The sequence below is a fragment of the Sceloporus occidentalis genome, unplaced genomic scaffold (genome assembly GCF_023333645.1).
Source record: "Sceloporus occidentalis isolate IW3139 unplaced genomic scaffold, rSceOcc1.0.p SCAF_2, whole genome shotgun sequence".
Taxonomy (NCBI): Eukaryota; Metazoa; Chordata; class Lepidosauria; order Squamata; family Phrynosomatidae; genus Sceloporus; species Sceloporus occidentalis.
Window position 1 is genome coordinate 228,538,666 of NW_028316982.1, and position 20,413 is coordinate 228,559,078.

Consider the following 20,413-nt stretch of genomic DNA (forward strand, 5'->3'; position numbering starts at 1 on the left):
AAGAATAAAAATGAATGTGTTGCAAGATTCAGGAGAGAGAGGGGGTTTAGCCCTACCTAATCTCAGGTGGTACTACCAGGCATGTGTTATGGATTGGATTATAGATTGGGTAAAATTACAAAAGAAAAGAATTATAAATTTAGAGAAAATTAATTTAAAATTTGGCATCCATGGGTACTTATTCTATGACAAAGTTAAACTGGATAGGAAATTTAACGACCACCTAATAAGGAAAAATATGTTTAGGATATGGATTAAATTTTTAAAAAATTGGTGTCCGCATATACCACTTTGGGCCTCTCCGAATGAAGCTATATACAAGAGGGAAGTATTAAAAACAAATTATTGGGTGACCTATGAAGATTTGTTATCTATGACCAAAGGAGAAAGAATGCTAAAATCCCAGAGTGAACTGAATAGGAAAGGATTATCCTGCAATTGGTTCACTTACAGACAGATAAAGGAGAGATTTTTAGTAGATAGGAAGGAAAGAGGAATTGCCGCGATGGAGGAAGGGCTGGAAAAATCCCAGAAAACAAATTACGAGATTGCATAATTTAATTAGGAATTTGGAAATGGAAAAAGAAACAGTGAAAGAATTTATGATAAAGTGGGCAAGAGATTTGAATGAATCGATACAGTTAGAAACATGGGAAAAATTGTGGGGGGAAAAATTAACTACTCCCCTTGTGTCTTAATAAGAGAGAATATATATAAAATGTTATATAGATGGCATTTAACACCATATAAAATATCCAAAATGTATAAGCAAAATAGTAACAAGTGCTGGAAATGTAAAGTGGAAGTAGGGACATATTTGCATTGTTGGTGGCGTTGTAAAAAAGTAGAACAATATTGGAAGAATATACATAAAGAAATTACGAAAATAATAGAAGAGACGGGAAAAGTAGACCCGAAACTGTATCTTTTAAACATCTCGGATACCCTAAATTTAGATAATAACACTGACAAACTACTGTCCTCCCTGATCGTTGCGGCGAGAATGGTTTTGGCTCGATACTGGAAGAAAGAAGAAACACCGGAATTGGAAGAATGGAGACTGAAAGTGATGGAGATATGTGAAATGGAAAAATTGACAGCGTTGATGAGTAAAAATAAAAATACTATTAAGAAATTTAACGATATCTGGAGACCATGGAAAAAATATATACAGGAAGAAAAAGGGATACTAGAGTATATATAATATGATATAAAATGCACATACACTTATAGAAGGGAAGGGATGTGAAAGGAATGGAGACAATATCGTTGATATATAGGAAATAAGCTAAGGTATTTATAAGGGAGTTAATATATAGGAGATAACGGATGAAATATACTATAATATAAAAATAGTTAGTAAGAAAAGAAGAAATGGATAACCGTACGTTTTGGGGAAATTTAGCCCGTGGAAGTGATTTTAGAGGATATATACTGAGGATGATTGATAGTTTTATTAATAGGAAATATGAGTAATGAGAAAAGATAGGTATATTTAATAGGTAGCTATTTCATCTTTAGTGTAAATTTTAATATTTGCGTGTTATAATCTGTTACAATTTTTGTAAGATTTGTAAGTGTGAAAAATACAATAAAAAAAAATAATCCTGGTCTCCAAAATCCTAGTCAAACCCTCAAACCTCTATAGCATGCTAGCTGTACTTTCTCTAAAATATTAGGCAAGCCACTATTCACTGTCATCTACAAACCATTTAGAGATAAAACTTAGATTGGATCCACCTTAGACTAATTTACGATCTGTATAGCAAAAATATTCTAACTGTTTTATGGATTGAGTGGAAAGTATTGTACAGCTTCATGTAAAGTACAATTATATCCTAAATTTCACTAAGTTCTCTGGACCCCTCTCCCAGGGAAATGTGCATTGCAGCCTAAAAAGACATAACAGTATTATCACATTGTAAAAACAATATTCTACTGAGACAGGCCAGTGTTCTGCTATTGCAACTTTATTGTAGTATTCTTTGCAAAGGAAGACAAGGTAAGATCCATCTTTTGTGTCTTTCTGTCAACAGGTGAAGTTGTATTTTTGGTTTTAAGCTGATTTGATTGCTCAACTGGTTTAAAATTTTAAAAAAGTGTATAAGAGCACAGCTTGTGGTGAGAAAATGTGATATAAGTTTAATAATAAATTCTGTTACACTTTCACAACCGAAGGAAATGTGGCTACATAATCAGTTGTTAGTAGTACCAAACAAGGGTGTAAATCCTGGCTGAGAAACAGAATATAAGGCAGCAAGCACATTTCTATTTGACTTGATTATTTTGACATTTTTAGTCTAAAAGTAAAAATCTTTAATTATGGAATTATGAATGGAAAAGAAATTTGTATTCACAATTTTTTTTAATGAATTTGTCCAATAAATAGTCTGAAAGACTAATAAAGAAAATGTGTGCAGATCTTTAGGTTTCTCATCACTGGGAGGAAACTGTGATGGTCAGATTTATTTTAATGATACTTGTGTTGCAGTTCAAATTATATGAAAATAAAGGTGCACAACCAGAAAGGTGTACCTTTGAAAAAATGCAGACTCACATGCTTTAGCCAATGGAGAAAACACATAAAACACATGTATACATTTTAAAAATATGATTAAAAATTTGTACATTAAAGAAAATTCATAACAAAATATTTTGTTTCCAGGCAAGAGGAAAGAACAAAGTATTTCAATACAGAACAAGGTCTGAAACTCTGTCATCCCAGACAAAGGCATACCAGTAAGACAATGGCATACCAGAAGTCACGTGAAGAAAAATCAAACTACTGTGTTGTACTACAAGACTTTATATCTTTAGGCAAACAAGAATCCCATGAAGCTTTGAAACTCTGGTTCCCTTATTCGCATAAGCAATTGAGTTTTCTTATCAAATATGAGAAAATGCCCTGCACCTGTAACATAAGCAATTGTGCGTAGCTGCAACAAAGATGAATTCTGACCCTGATTCACATGGTTTATGGTGCCACAAATTCATTCCTCCTTAGAAAAGACTGAAGCCCTACTGATGTGTTTATTCAGGTGTGAGAAATGTGTAAGCTGCCAGGTATATGCAACGTGATAGAACCCCAAGTGTAACCCCCACAATCCACATGCCACCCACTGCAAACCTTTTTCAGCCTAAAAATGACCAACACCATTCCCCGGAAAAAAACCTTCATGAGGCAATACTGCACATTTAAATGCTATTCTTCCTACACTATTCTGTTTTAGGCCTCAAATAGCCGTTCACATCCATCTGGTTCTTTAAAAAGCAGGAGGATTGGGTGCCTGTTGAGGCTGGGGGAAGGCACAGTGGGGCATACAATTACATTTATCTAATGCAAAAATGGACAGATACTGAGGATCTGGTGGCCACACCTAGCCCTCGGTGTCTGTTCATCCCACTGTTCATTAAATGAAATTTTATGTTTGTTACATATAGAGATGTGGGGGGAAACTTGAAAAAGTTTAGGAGATACATTGTTTTTTCTTCTATTTGCATTAAACATTCCTCTTCTGAAGCTATACAAAAACATAATAAAATGTTGCCTTATTAACTATTAAATAGTGCTGCCATATGGCTCAGCTGGGTTTTGCCTAGATCCTGTCCACACCACCATCTGGCCAAGATTCCTAGGCTTTACTATTGTGGTAAGTATACAGTTCATAGAAAACCAAAAATAAAAAAGCAACATGTTGAAGCTGCTGTTTTATTAGAAATAGACATCCTCCCATGTCTCATTATTATAGCCAAGTTTGGAAATCACTGCTGTAACTGACATGCAATGGACCAGTGATATTCACAAAGAGAAGAAAACACAAGTCACAATTTAACTGTTTGGTGACAGAACTGCCTTTTGAAGCGTTCCCTCTGCTCTACCAATGTGAATGTGAGAGCTGCTCAGAGAAATGAATGATTGAATTAAAGCTTTTGCCATACCTCTGTAGTACTCCCCCTTGGCAAAAATGGCAGCAACAACAACATGCAACTGAATCTAAACAGTGTCCCTCTATTGAAGGAAGGTTCTTGGGTCCAGTTGAGGTTTCTGATAATGGAAATTAAGATAAATGAAAAGAGTTTCTGTTATAAACTTCCTGTGTTTTATTCACATGGTTTGTTTGTTGTTGTTTTTTATTTACATTTTGTTTTGCTGCTGTTTTGTTCTGATGTACTTTATCTGCATCATTGGTAACTAGCCTCAGCATCATTTAAGAAAATGACACAATTTATGAAAATGTGTGTGTAATTAAATAAATATAGTTTTATTTCCTCCATATTGCAAGTTTGGGAGAGAAAATGCAGCTCAAAAACAGCAGCTTACAACAGCTCTGAGAAACAGTGCACTTTTGACATCCAAGGAAGGCTAAGGAAGGTCTGGATTTCTGTTCCCATCCCATCCCCAAACAACCCTTATGGTACACAAGTCCACTCCAGTTATTTCCTATGTCCAAATCCAGTGCTCAGTTGCACATGCACCAACCCTACTGATCTGCTACAGAGAAGAGGCATTTTTAAATGTCTAAAACTTGCACTCTCTGAATAAATATTGCACAACTTGCATAATATGAATACTAGACCACTCAGAGTTATGAACCTAGCATTTACTTAGCATATACTGTACTTAGCATATGGTAAACCTACTATTAACACTAATACAGTGGGCCCCTTGTCTCCACTGGGTTTTGGTTCCAGGACCCTCCCATGGATACGAAAATCAGTGGATGCTCAAGTTCCACTAAATACAATGGCACAGTAAAAGTGTGTCCCTTGTAAATAAAATGGCAAAATCAAGGTTTACTTTTTGGAATTTTGGAATTCATGCATTTTAAAATATTTTCAAACTGTGGATGCTTGAATTCGTGATAAAAAAATCCATGGATATGGAGGGCTGATTGGCAATACTGTGGTTAGGTAATAAAGGTGCGTTTTAAAAATCAGAAATGGACTTCTATATCCTTTAGACTAGTGGTTCTTGACCTTCCTAATACCGCGACCTTTTAATACAGTTCCACATGTTGTGGTGACCTTCCAACAATAAAATTATTAATATAATAATATAAAATATGTGTTTTCCGATGGTCTTAGGCAACTCCTGTGAAAGGGTCATTTAACCCCCAAAGGGGCTGCAACCCACAGGTTGAGAACTGCTTTAGACCCACTTGTCTGTTTCAGGCAAAATGCATGATTTCATACAGAGGCCTGATGTATTCTTTCCCAGTGAATCATTCCCTCCACATTTGGCTAGGTTTAAAATTAACTTTAAAATTCACAGTTAACAGCCTAGTTCTCAGGCCCAGGCATTATGATAGGGTTACCTATTGGATGGGGGGGCACATTTAGTGACTGCATATTCAAACCACTCTCATTTTAAATATCCCTACTATGTAAGGTAGGTCTAAATACCCTAAAGGTACCAGATTGTTTGATCCTGGAAGCTAAGTAGGGTCAGCCATTGTTAGCACTTTGACGAGACCGCCCACAAATATCAAGAAGGAAATGGCAAAACCATCTCTTAGTGTTCCTTGCCTAAGAAAGCCATATGAAATTCATTAAGTCACCATAAGTTGACAGGCACCTTAATGGCACGCACACACATGATGAGCTGTGACAAGTGCTACTAAAATATTGCTAACCTTCACTGTATTCAAATTATATTTTAAGTGGTTATTTAGTGATATTTAATAATACCAAAAATTGGTTACCTCAGCAATATTCCCACACAACCTTGAGTTTAGAGGCCAATCCCTTGTATCTGCTCTTCCACTACTCCATCATTGCAGGTTCCCACAATAAATAGGGTGGCAGCAGGAGACACTCCCAGGAGGACCAAAAAGAAGAGCTATGGATGACAAAATGGACAACAGATGGAGGGTCTTGAGAAGATGAGCGAGGAGACAAATATCTAAGTATTCCCGAAAACAGGGAAGATACCCAGAACCACCTCACGCAACGCCTTCCTTGCCAAGAACTGCTGACACTACCCTTCTCCTTTCCCCTTTCTGTCTTCCTCTGTGAGTCCCACTGATGCAGAGTGAAGACATTAAATTCTCAAGCTATCATCTTTTCCAACCCTAATGATAGGATATTCTTTACGCAGTGATTCAATTTCTCCTGTAGATTTGCAATAATTACAAAAGCTGCTAATTTCTGAGATTCAGAGGTGGGGGGAGGGGACCTTGTAAGAAAAACCAGACATTTTAAAAATCTCCCTGGACAGAAATTTTAGCTCTGAAAAAGAGAATACGGAAGGGAAAAGGAGGACATAGTAGTAACCTCACATTATGATAAGACCCACAAAAGACTAGACCATAACTAAAACTACACCATGAGGCACACTTGGCAACAGTTATTTTTGTATACCAGTATTACCAGATTTCAGGGTTTTGTTTTGTTTTTTAAAGATTAACAGAGCAATCTTATAAACATGTGCAGAACTACATGTGAGCTTAATGGAGCTTTGTTTGTTTTCAAACTGTTGAGGGCTGGGCTTTTAAATGCCATGCAATTCAGATGTCAAATTTTGTATATAATTTTTAATATATTTAATATTCTTAATATGTAATGTTTTAATTTTTTAATTTTATATGTATACCTTTTAATGATTTTGTTTTGTTTTTAATTTATACTGTTTTAAATTTCTTGGTAGCCACCTTGAGTACATGGATCAAGAGAAAGGCAAGATATAAATAAATATATTGACTTAATTTCTGATTTACAATGATCCTAAGGTTTCTTTGCCTTTTACTGAGCCTGAGAGAATGTAACTTGCCTAAGATCACCCTACAAATTTCTAAGCAGGGATTTGAACCCTGGTCTCCCAGTTTCCCGATTTAACATTCAAACCACTACACCACACTGGCTCTCCAATGGATCTTACAACCAGGGAAATGGGTGTAATATTACAGGGAGAAACATCAGTTATTATTTAAAACAGTAGTGGAAAATTGACAGCAAGACTGGGAGGCGACACTGCCACCTTTAAAGATTCTGGAAGGTCTCAGAGGGCTCACATTTTCAGCTCATCCATTTCATCCTCTTGAAATAACCAATAGCATCTCCAAAACATTTGGGGATGTTATTGGCCATTCCTCGGCAACTGAGGACATTTTCTGGCCTTTACTCACTTTTTAAAACCTTCTATGGGTCTTCTTTTAAAATAGGGAGTGTGTGTCCAGTATATGCCTTTAAAATGTGACACTCTCCCCCAAAAAGTAAGGACGGTAAAGAGCATTCTTGGGCCAATATCCCTTGTACCTTACACCCAGAAACCATGGGGAAAAAAGAAAAGAAAGTCTGATAGAATACTAGACATGTAGTACCTACTTTTGTTTTTTATTAAACCTGATACCCAACAGACAGAACAACTGCCAAAAACAGTGGCTCAAAAGGGGGACACAGAACTGAGGAAGGTGCCTCTGACCCCAGGTTCAATCCAGGGCTTTGTTTTTATTACTAGCACTTCTGTTTACCAATATATTCTTCTATACAAATCAATTTTTGTCTCTGCTGCTTTCCTGCTTTGCTGATTTCAGAAGTCTTAGTTAGGAAGAAAACATCTTTCTTTTGTTATCACAATCATTCAACCACTGAGAGTCAGGGTTCTTTCCGGATATAATGAAATCACCTAGAAATTTACATTAGAGCTTGTTCTACCTTCTGCTTGTCTCTGTACTAGAATCCCCGTAAGAGGTGGTCTCTCTCATACTTTGACTATTGCTGACAGTATCAATAAATAGCTTAATGCTAAATAGTTTAATGCTAGGGACATGCCATCACAGGAAATGTTATAAGGAGGAACTCAAAGGAACATGTTTTTCAGTAACAAGTAACTTCAGTACACTCATATGTTGTTGCTGTTGTTTTGTGCCTTCAAGTAGTTTCTGACTTATGGTGAACCTAAGGAGTTTCCTGGGGCTGAGAGTGTGTGACTCACCCAAAGACACCCAGTGGGTTTCCATGGCAGAGCGGGAAATTGAACCTTGATCCCCCAGAGTCATAGTTCAATGCTCAAACCACTGCACCATGTTGGTTAGTGCATAAATCCATGTTTAGATCATGACAAAGAAGGAAAATTGCTAAACACCCTAAAAAAATAATTGCTCTCTAGAACCACTGACCATAGTACTGACCAGAATGTAGGTACCAAAACACAATTGGGCACATCTCTCCAGAATGCTAAGTGGCAATCCCAAATCACTACAACAGACGCTCAGCTAGTACATAGCTGACATCAATTCCTTTTGTTAGTGGTGATGTAAGCTACTGGATATACCCATGTATAAGTTTAGAAATTTAGGTTAAAAAACTCACCCAAAAAAACTTGAGTCGACTTATCCACAGATCGATGTAAGTACTGTATTTTAAAACACACACACATATATGGTGAAAGGCAAGAGTTTAATCTGTCCTGGAAGCACTGACCCCTTTCTACTCTCTCATCCATCCAGCCTTTAGTATGTGCACCAAGTTCTTTGGCACTGTTTTCCTTTACTTTATCCTTTGCATCCTTTGTTACATGTCCCTAAATTTTACCTTCAACTTATCCACAGGTCATATCAAAACCCATAACCTGCCCTTGACGTATATATGAGGTTGACTTATAGTCGAGTATATGTGGTATATGACAATGCTGCTATAAAATCATTGTATTTCTTACTTCAGTATAAAAGATATATAACATAAATTAAGATTTAGTTTTGAAATGTTAGTTAAAAAGTTATCAGAAAGCTCTGAATTTGCAGTAACACAGAAGGAAAAGAACTGCTAGGAATCCCCAGTGGAGAATTTTCAGTTATATTCTTTTCCAAAGGAAAGAGTCATTGGCTAAGATATGCAAGGACAGAGAAGGCAAAGAGTAATAAATCACTGCATAAAAACTTAGAAAGTGAATTACAGTACATTTTGAAATCATTATTGGATAAGCTTGTTGCTTCCCTAGCCTCATCATTCTGGGATTATTAGTATTATTTTCTAAAGTATTGAGGGGGCTTTGCCAATTTGGGAATACAGACTCAAGAACTATACAATTAAAAAACCATTTCATTCAGGAAATAATTATTTATATTATTTCTATTATACTATAGTTGTTTAGAAGCAAAAATGATCAAAATGAGGCTATTGTACTTCGGCCACATTACAAGCTGACATGACACATTCACAAGGTCACCATAAGTCAAAGTAGGCTCAATAGTAATTAATAACAAATAAAACAGACTTATTCTCTCTATATAATACTTGCTATGCTTCAACTTTATCAGAACATTTCATCTTAAGGCAATAATTTCACTTCATGTTTCGTACACTTGAATAAACATTAAACTTTGACCATCTTACTATTAAATTCATTGTTACTTGGAAAAAAACCCCAATGCATTATGTTGATTTGTGAACCTTCTTCTTCTTCTTCTTCTTCTTCTTCTTCTTCTTGGCTTTACTTCGCAAACGAAGATTCAGGAAGGACTCACCCGTGCTTTCTACAAGCGCATTGATGACGTTGGATGTATCCTTCGAGCCTGTGCAATGGATTTTTCTGGTGGAGCGCAGCGTGCACAAAACTGGCCTCACCCTTTAAACCAGAGGTTCAACTGCTGAGGCCTTGACAAGCATGGATGGTGGCAGTGAGGTCCTCGGGTCGTAGAGTTTCCTTCTCTTAGATGGTTGACCTTACAGGGTTAGACAAGCATCATCTGCCCAGGTTTGGGATTAGAGTTTTCCTTCTCCTAGGATGGTTGCCCTAAGGCTAGAGAGCCCATCCTGCCCTTTGGCGTTCTTGGTCAGACCCTTCGGTTGTGACCTGTCTGGCGTGGGAGGCCCTGCTGGTGACTATTATACCACCGCCAGCATAACTCACAACTTCATTAGGGTATGCAAGCCTCTCCCCCACACAGCCAGAGCATGGATGGAGGGGAATAGGAGGCGAGAAGACAGTTAAGGAGGGAGGAGCCTCTTCCTTCAGGCTATCCCTGGTGGACCTGGGCCTGCCTGATCACTCCCTCTCAGGCCGGAAGATGACAGTTATGGAGAGAGGAGTCTCTTCCTTCAGGCTAGCCCTGGTGGAGCTGGGTCTGCCTGATCACTCCCTCTCAGGCCGGAAGATGACAGATTTGTGAACCACTGGTTACTCAAAATGCTGTACAAAATTCTCACAAACCTTAGGGTTACTTTATGTATTGGGTCAAGAAATCTTGTCGGTCTGCCCCACCATGGTTTCAGTCACACACACACACACACCTTTACTTAGCTACTTTTCTTTCCCTAGGTTCTTTCATATGGATAACATTTTTTGACTTCTTAGGTTCATGTTTCAAGATCCTCTATCACTTATTGGACACCTCTGAAGTGGAATCTCCTCTTCATTTATGCTGTTTATGATCCCTTCTTGTGGCACTGAGCTAGCACAGACATTTGGTATCAAGTCAGTCAGTCATCAATACTGACAGAAGATGAATACTGACAACTGAGTCTAGCTGTTCAGCGAGAGAGAGCCTGCCTTTGTTTGTCCTCAGTAATATGGGCAAGGGTAGAAGGCTTCAGAAGATGGCAACTGTTTTCAAGGCCTTTGACTATGCTGAAGTTTTCCAATGAAACACCAAATCTGTCCAAAATAAAATGTGAAGGCAGAATACTCTGTTCTTTTGGCTCTGATAGTGCTCAAAGATATCTATGTCAACTGTTTCTCCTAAACAGAGTAAACACTGGGACTGTACATCTATGGGTGAGACTTTAACTTTTCAAGAGAAGCAATTCTTGAACAAATACTTCAAATTCACAAGCCCTGACATGGATTAAATAAATGCAACCAGCAAAAAACAGGGGGGGGGGGGGGCGCTCCAACAACAACAACAACAAAACTAGGTTCTATTAATAATTCTGATGAGTGAAAGAGAGTAGGAACCCAGGACAGAGAAGGCCTATGTACTGGAAAATCAAAGAAGAGAACGTACTGAGAAAATCTCGGACAGTCATGAAGACAGAGAAGGTGCTTGAATGCTGTTAACTGGCAGACAAAAGGGAAGTGAGGTGAAGTGGAGAAAAAAGGCACTGACATGCAGAGTTCCTGTTAGAAGGTGCATAACTCCACTTAGATAATAATTATGATTATTATATTTTATTTATAAAGTGCTGTAAATTTGCACAGCACTGTATACAGAATGGATAAAAATCATAAAACTAATAAAACCTGCCAGTGGTGTACAATGTAAAAAATAACAAATGCATATAACAGTAAATAGTAATACAAGCTGGAATAAGATAAGCAAACAACAGGTTAAAAACATCAAACAACAGACATCAGGTCAAATATCAGATGTCAAACAAAAACAGTCACACACTACCTGGAAATACTTCCCTGAATAATATAGTCTTTAACTGAGTTTTAAAACTGTTTAGAGAAGTGATGAGCCGCACTCATGGGGGAAGAAGGTTTCTCACTTGCTGCCCCATGAGTGAGAGGCAGCAAGTGAGAGAGGACGAATCCGGGATGGGGCAGTGGAAATCCTAGGCTGGGACAGGAGACTTTGACTACCAGAACAGAGGGAATGAGTACGAATGTAAAGCGAGAGAAATTCAGATAGATAAGGAGGGGCCAGCCCGTGCAGGGCTTTAAATGTCAACAACAAAAGCTTATACTGAATGCGGATGGGGAAGGGGAGCCAATGGAGAGGAGATAATAGAGGAGAAACATGGTCAAAGTGGCGGGTGGATGTAATAATACGTGCAGCTGAATGCTGGACAGAAATTAAAGGACGAAGGTGAGAGGGAGGAAGCCCTGTCAGAAGAAGATTACAATAATCTAGTTGCGAGACCACTAAGACATGGATCAGAGTCTTGGCAGTAGAGGCTGAAAGAAATGGACAGATGAATTTTGGATAGATGACACTAGTTCAGCTCTACATTGCTCCAAATGTTCTGCACAGGTGAAGGAAGATCCCATATGTAGGAGTGAGAGAGACACCATTAAAACAAACCATCTTGATTACCCAGAAGATAAAGGCTTAGTTTGCCAATGTTTCATTAGATTTAAATATTCTATCTGTCTGGAATTTCTTTTAAATTCTAGGAGCATAACTTTCAACTTTTGGGGAGGGGCAAGAGAAACTTGAAATTCATCTCATTTAAAAATATTAATATGGACATTATAAGTATAGTTACACACATGAAATTTCATAAATGTCAGAAGACAACTAGCATTACCTTAAATTGGGAAAACTGAATGCATAATCAGAGACAAAGATTCAGGATATTGGAATATTTAATTTGGCAGTAGTATATGAGAAAATTACTTCAGTACTCCAATTTCAGGCTAAAAACAGGACAATATGATGTGGTTACCAAAAAAGTTAATGTGATTTTAACCAGCATTAAACAAATCATCCTCTCCAGGTCACAAGAAGTAAAGTTTACACTTTATTCCTAATAATTAAACTGCATCTGGAATACTATGTTTCATTAAGCATCACATTCTGAAGTATAAATTGAAACACACAGACATATATAAACATATATATTTAAACATATAAAATATTAACTGGAACAGGAGAAAGCAATGAAAATGGCAAGGAATATGGAAAACATGTTCTATGAGAAAAAGGCTGGGAAGTATGAGACTGAGGAAGAACATGACACCACTCTTCAAATTCCTGAAGGATGTCACACTGAAGAAGGCAGGATTAATCTAATGGGTTTAAATTTCAAGAGGATAGATTACAGTTGAACATCAGAATTTGATAATGGAACAAATTACCTGAGGAGAAATCACTCTCTCACTAACGATTTTTAAAGAGTCTTGACACCATCTATTGAGGCAGATTTAGCTGGATATTAACCTAGATAATTTAAACTAAGAGCCAGCATTGTGTAGCAGTTGGCCTAGCCCTCCAGGACGCCAGTGTTCATATCCCTGCTAGATCAGGTGAATGCAACGGTCAAGAGTGCCTGCTATCAGCTCCGGCTGATACATCAGCTGCGCCCTTTCCTGGAACGGGGTGACCTTGAAACTGTAGTACATGCACTGGTAACCTCAAGACTTGATTTTTGCAATGCGCTCTACATGGGGCCTTGTGCCTAGTCCGGAAGCTTCAACTGGTACAGAATATGGCAGCCAGATTGATTACAGGAACAACTAGGAGTGACCATATTACACCTACACTGGTGCCTCGGGTTACGAAATTAATTCGTTCCGCCATTCCTTTCGTAACCCGAAAATTTCGTAACCCGAAAAATAATCCGTTAGCACTGGAAAGCCTATAGCTGCACTTTGCAGCATTTGAATTTCGCGCCGAAATGAATTTCGTAACCCGAAAAATATTTCGTAACCCGAAACAGTTTTTGCCAATCCAACTTTTTCGTATCCCGGAAATTTCGTAACCCGATCATTTCGTATCCCGAGGCACCAGTGTATATTGAAATCAGTCCACTGGCTGCCTATTCATTCATGGGCACAGTACAAGGTGTTGGTCATTACCTTTAAATCCCTCCATGGCTTGGGCCCAACCTACTTAAGGGATCGCCTCCTTCCGTATAATCCGCCCCGCACCCTTAGATTCTCTGGGAGGAATTTGTTGCAGTCCACAAAGACTAGATTGACGGCAACCTCCCAGAGGACTTTTTCCGCAATCGCTCCCACTTGATGGAATGGCCTGCCGGATGAGATCCATCAAATTGCCAACCTAGAGAGCTTCAAGAAAGCTATCAAGACGGATCTCTTCCGGTAGGCCTTCCCGGAATAGAACCTGGCCATGTAACGCTCCCCCCACAGACATATATAAGCAAAGACTCTGCCCACCGTTATTTTATTATCGTATTATTGTTTTTAGATTTTATCGTTTGTAATTTTAATGGATAGAATTGTTTAATCCTTTTTTAAGGGGGGAATTGTATATATTGTATTTTTTAAAGGTTGTACGCTGCTTTGATTGTGGTAACAAAAAGTGGGATATTAATTAAAGTTTTATTATTTATTTATTTATCATGGAAACCCACTGGGTGACCTTGGGGAAATCACACTCTTTCAGCCCCTGAGAAAGGCAAAGGCAAGCTCCCTCAAACAAATCTTACTAAGAAAATTCTATGATAGGTTTGTTTTAGTATTGCCAGAAGTCAAAAATGACTTGAAGCCATACAACAATACATTAACCCAAAAATCTCTTCCAGCACTGTGATTCTACAAGAGCTGGTGTTTACAACATCTCCCAGTTACAGAATGCTAGTTATTAACAACACTGATAATATGAGAATGATGTATAGCATGTACTGTTAGCCCTCCATATCCACAGATTGTTAATCTACAGATTTAACCTTCCACACCTTGAAAATATTTTAAATATATATAATAAATTCCATAAAGCAAACCTTGATTTAGCCATTTTATATAAGGGCATTTATTCATACCATTTACTATGCCATTGTATTTATAATGGGACTAGAGCAGTGATGGCAAACCTATGGCACGTGTGCCAGAGGTGGCACTCAGAGCCCTCTCTGTGGGCACGTGTGCCGTCGCCGCAGCACAGAGTTTGCCACAGTTTGTTACTAGAAAGCCAGAGGGACATGGCACTTTGCAATAAATAAGTGGGTTTTGGGTTGCAGTTTGGGCACTCGGCCTCTAAAAGGTTCACCATCACTGGACTAGAGTATCCATGGATTTTGTCTCCACAATTGACCTGGAACCAAACCCCAGCAGATACTAAGGGCCCACTGTACAAATGATTACTATTCTTTCTTTTGGAAACTACTGTATGTAGCCCTTCTATTCTTTGCCTATATCTATTAGGAATACTTACAAAAATATTGACATATGTACAGTGGTACCCCGGGTTACGAATTTAATCCGTTCCGCGGCGCCGTTCGTAACCCGAAAAGCCTTCGCAAGCCAAAATGCCATAGGCGCTAGCGCTAAAAGCCGCGATTTCGTGCGAAATAGCGCCAAAAAGCACCAAAAAATGTTTTCGTAAGCCGAAAAAAAAACGTAACCCGGAACAGTTTTTTTCTTTGGGATTTTTTCGTATCCCGGGAATTTCGTAAGGCGGTGCTTTTGTATCCCGGGGTACCACTGTAATACATTAAATGTATAAGGTACTTTAAATCATTATCTAGCTCATTTTATAATAATCATGATTGGCATGACAATCATCTTCGTATTTGAATTTCAAAGAGCTGCTGCTGAGAAATGATGGGCTATCCAAGTACACAACTACTGACCTATGTGAACTCATAATATAAATCCTATAAAGCCTAAATCTTTTCAGTAGTCCCAAATAGACTAAATCCACTGAATCAATTGCTGAATGATAATTCAATAATTCTGTACATCCCATCAATAGCACTAATTTAGTTGGTACAACCAACAGGATTCAAATCTACACATGTACCTTGTTAAACATGTGGTGTGGGTATCTCCACATGTCATCTTTCCTGTTTTCACCCATATATGAGGTTCCCTAGTAACTCAGCAAACAATGCTTTCCTGAGTGAGGTTCCTCTCATGTAATTTCCTTATAAAAGCCTTTTTACTTTCTTAGGCTTTTAAATTTTATTTGACATACTGTATCTTGATTGGGTTCTTGTTTTATGGTGCTCCTAGTGATTTTAATAAATGTATATTCTGTTTTAATATTATGCTTTTGATGTGTTTTGAAACTGAATAAACTAATACTGAAGGATACTGCATAAATCCCTAAAATATAGTTGCTTGATGGATTGAGATCTTCTAAGTCACTGAAAGCCTTGAAAATATTTGATGGAAGAGACAACATCCCTCAGGGAGTAAGTCAGTTCACATTCTTTAAATACCAAGTATACTCACTTCCTTGCCTTTGAAAATGTAATTGCTGTTATTCATTATGTCCCATCTTTGGTGACCACTTCTCTCATAAAGCACCACTGCTGTAATATGCACAATAAAGTTGTGTTTCCACCAGATCAACATAACAAACATACTGGACATTGTGGAACTGTGATGTCTATTATACAGAACCCTCTTAAACTATCTTCTGGCACCATTAAAAGGATTCATTATGTTCTCAGAGGAAGCAATGGTCTGAAATAGAGGTGAAACACTTTCAAATAAGATAGACGGAGAAAATGTGATCCTTGTTTTGAAAGCATTTCCCCACAAGGACATTTCTGTCCTTACCATGGTTTCCAAGTCTTCTTACTCCTGGTTTTTGTTTTGTCTTTCAAATACCAATGCCACTCATAAAGTCCCAGGGGGGTTATGAGGCATTTCATTCACCCCTTTTGTGGGGGAGGGGGGTTCACCTTTTTTATGGCCTGGACAATGTATCTTTTCACCAACACCAACACCCCCCAAGGAGTTGGGGTTGAAGTGAAGTTTGTGTTCCTTCCTCCAAATTCCTGCAGCGGGCCACTATGGCTCCTCTGTCAGTTGCCTACCCCTGAAATACATGATGCCCCTTAACATAAGGAGTATATGACAAAAGAATGAACAGTAAGCTTGCCAGGGTAATTTTCAACATGCTCATTTGTCATCCTGTAAAACAGGAGACAGAGCAGGGCCAATGCAATGCAACAATTTAAATTATCACCTAAAGATACACCCATGTGGACTTTGGCTTAAATCGAATTGTTAACAAAAACAGGATCAAATCACTGAGAACTTGATAACTTTATGGTTATTTAAGTTCTACTGATTCAATGATATTACTCTAGTTGGGATATAGGCTTTGTGTTTCACATATGTTCTAGTAACAAAGCCCCCAAAACAACTTTACATGGTGATTTCTACAGATAATGTTAGCTTTAGCAGTGATCAATGCCTATGGAAACTTCAGTGGTAGAGCAAGTCACTATTTGGCATTACAAAGAATACTTTTAATAAAATATGACAGTTAATATTGATTTAATCTAAAGTGCCTTTTTTTAAAAATTGTGTATAATTCTTCCACAGCCATTCTCTTTGTAGTTCAGCAAATTTTGTGTAATTTTTACCATACCATACTTTATAAAGCAATGAATGAAGAAAATCAATGAAATTCAAAACAGATATAGGTAAGATTTGTCTACTTACAGAAAGAATGAGTCATTTGAAGAAATTTATAAAGTAGCAGGCAAATGAACAGAATTATTTTTATACACAATGTATTGTGATGGGTAAAAACAAAATTGAGATCTAAAAAAAATTATACCAATTCCTGAAATATACCAATAGGTGTTGGATATTACACATTGCAGAGAGACTGTAGGCTCACTTTCAAGGCATCCCCAAACACTTAACTGCTGATTGCAAGAAGCTAGAAATGAACAACAATGCATGAGTCATTTCCTAACTGCCCTGGTTTCGTTCTCTGGAGCATTCAATACCTGCTGCTGTTCTGGACAGGATATCAGACTGGATAAACCACTAGTGTCATCAAATATGGCAGTTCATTAGTTTCTTGCAGAAATATGTATTAAGTATATAACTATTCTTTCAAGTATTTAAATGTGGTATTTAACCAAAGGAAATCAGCAGGTATCAATTTACATAGAACTTACATATGCTCATACAGCAGCTTCATTTCAAAACATACTTTTGACTTAAAGAGACTTTATATGAGAAAGTATTACTTTATTTTCAATTCCTCCAGGCTAGAATAAACTCGAGAAACCAAGGAAATCTTTCCTAAACTGCTGTTTCTACTGGAGATACAAGTTGCCTTCCCAGGCATTCCAATGAATATAGGATAGTGACACCACCAAAACCAATATACACATATTCATATACTGTGTCCCCCTCGATCCAATGAAAGACTGTCCCATCAGAACTAACAATCCCATCTCTAGCCTATCATTTGCTTACTAATGACTACATCCACACTGCAGAAATAATCTGGTCCATTGTCAATAGTTCTCTACCCCACCTCTGGCAGGTGCTATTAGTCATTTCACCATTTTCAGGGTGTTCAGTCCCCACCGCACAAGCCTTTCTTCAAAATGGGACATGACTGAATTGGGAATCTAATTGATTTGAAATTGGACTATGCTACAAGGAAAGCAAGAGACCAGATTATGTGGCGCACTGCCAATTCACATCCCCATCTTGCACATTTTCCTTACCTATGGTTTAGCTGCAAATACAGTTGCCCCTCAGTTTTCGCAGACTTGGAATGGGCGTCCCTTGCCCATTTATGAGCAGCAGACGGAAGAGGACAAAATGGGTTATGCACCACCATTCAAACCAATGGGGCAATTTTTCGTTTCTGTGGGTCTGGAACGGATCCCTCATAAAAACAGTAGGGGGGGGAGAGTGACTGTAGTATTCTTTAGGACAAAAGTTTAGATTTTTCAAATCTATGATAATTTGGAACATACAGTGGGCCCTTAATATCCACTGGGGGTTGGTTCCTGAACCCCCCATGGATACCAAGATCCATGGATGTTCAAGTTCAGTTATATACAATGGCACAGTAAAATGTTGTCCCTTATAGTAAAATTGAGGTTTCTTTTTTGGATTTTTTTTAAATCAAGCCATGGATAGTTGAATCTGTGGATACAGAGGAACAACTGTTTCTCTTTTTCTTCTTTTGAATACCATATATTTTCCACTCAAACTTAACTAAGCAAAGAGAAGCTACAAAGCTTTCTGTACCAGCCACACTGCCAATGAAATGGGATAACATGATTTTAAAGATAATTTTTGTGTTTGTGATTTAACTTTGGGTGGAAGAAATAGTTGCTTGGTTTTCTGTGCAGCAAACAAATTTTCTGAGTTTTTTGTGTAGAAAAGTTCCAAACAAGTACTTTTAACTTGCACAAATAAATAAATAAACCTTCCAGGACTTTCTCGGAGAAAAAAAAATTACTAAAATTACTCTGACAATAACATTAGTAAACATTTCCATCCCTAAATTCTGAGTACTTTTTGCTGTGTTTTGAATCTGAAAGACCATACCTGGAAGATCCAGACACCGCTCCTCCCTCTGAGCCTCCACCACCATATATTTCAAGCCTCTTTACAGTAGCAATAATTTAGTCTATACTCATCCCTCCACATTTGCAGCTTTGACTTTTGCGGATTTGATTATTCATGTATTTTATTAATTTGTTCTCTCTAGGTTTATCTAGCTCCTCCAGCACAACTTTAACCAAAATTTGCATTGAAGGACCTAGAAATTCCTAGAGAGAACACTCCACTAGGCATTTGTTGCTCCTCCAGCATAATTCTATGGCCAATGTCTGACAGATGTTGATCACAGAGTGTTTTTGTTATTTGCAGTTTTTCCACATTCAAATGTGGAGGGACGAGTGTATTTGTCGGCATTCCATTCTCCCAAAACATCACCAAAAGCACCATGAAGCAATCATGCAGAAAGGTAGTTAGACTATGGCCCGGTACAGACTGGTGTTATGCGCTGGCCTGGGGCAGATTTTAGGACTTGGGAGAGTGGAGCGTCCGCATGCTCCCGAGCCCTACCGCACTGTCCAGGCACCATTTTGGCGCACACACGGCTCCTTTTTCTGGGCGCATCGTTGCAGTGACATATGGTCTCGCCATCCTTTTCTGCTCGCCTGTATCACCCTCTAAGTCATGTATCCTAGCAGGTATCCACAGTGTTCATGTATTGCTCTGTTCATGTGACACATACTGGTACCATCAATGCTGGATTAGAGCAAACAGTGGGTGTCTTTGAGCCGGGATTGAGCCGGAACTGAAGATCGGCATACAGGACAACACCAGGCCAGGGAGAAGCATGGGCCTTTTGGCTTGTGGGTACAGGCCCTACATGTTGGTTTCTGTACAAAGGACAGAGAGGGAATTAGCCTATTCTTCACCTCAGCTGACAAACTGACTTGGGAAGGCTTTATCATTAATTCAATTTTCCAGCTGGACTTAGGACCCAAAAACATATGAGAAACTATAAATAAACTGTATTAACAACAATACATCTGTGACATTGAGGTGGCTCGGCAGTTAAGAGGCTGACTCTGACGACTGCAAGATCGGCAAGTTTGCAATTCAAGGCCCAATGCTGCAAGACAGACTTAGCTCCCATCATTAGTTCCAGTTTCTGCTAACTAGCAGTTTGAACATATGTCAACGTGCAAGTAGATAAATAGGTACCACTTTGGTGGGAAGGTAACAGTTTTCTGTACAGTTTGCTGGCCACATGACTACCGGAGTCATCTTCAGACAACGCTGGCTCTTCAGCTTAGTAACGGAGATAAGCACCATCTCCTGCAGTCGAACATGACTTGACAACTTTGTCAAAGGGGAAATACCTTTACCTAGACTAGTTAACCACTATGGTGCTCCACTGTACAAAAGCAAGAACGCAGGTCTCGACAAATAAAAGCAAGCACGTATTAAAATACAAAAACACACATCTGTAAATTAAGACTGTGTTTCACTCTATGTGTGATTTATTTATTTATTGTATTTATATGCTTCTCTTCTCTTAGTATAGGGCCCCCCTAA

The 20,413-nt window shown here is 38.3% G+C and overlaps 1 protein-coding gene across 13 annotated transcripts in view; it reads right to left on the reverse strand.

Moving 5' to 3' along the window:
- The window catches only part of BBX (BBX high mobility group box domain containing), a 181,358-nt gene that overhangs the window by 135,836 nt on the left and 25,109 nt on the right, over window positions 1–20,413 (reverse strand). For 3 of the 13 annotated variants that reach the window (XM_089512347.1, XM_089512341.1, XM_089512346.1), the window contains exon 2: window positions 5,703–5,839. The exons of 8 other annotated variants lie outside the window; for them this stretch is intronic. The gene's annotated coding sequence lies outside the window, so the exon portion shown is untranslated. Of the gene's footprint in view, window positions 1–3,939; window positions 4,046–5,702; window positions 5,840–20,413 lie in introns of all 13 variants that reach the window. 2 more of the 13 variants (XM_089512343.1, XM_089512344.1) reach the window with 2 other exon arrangements.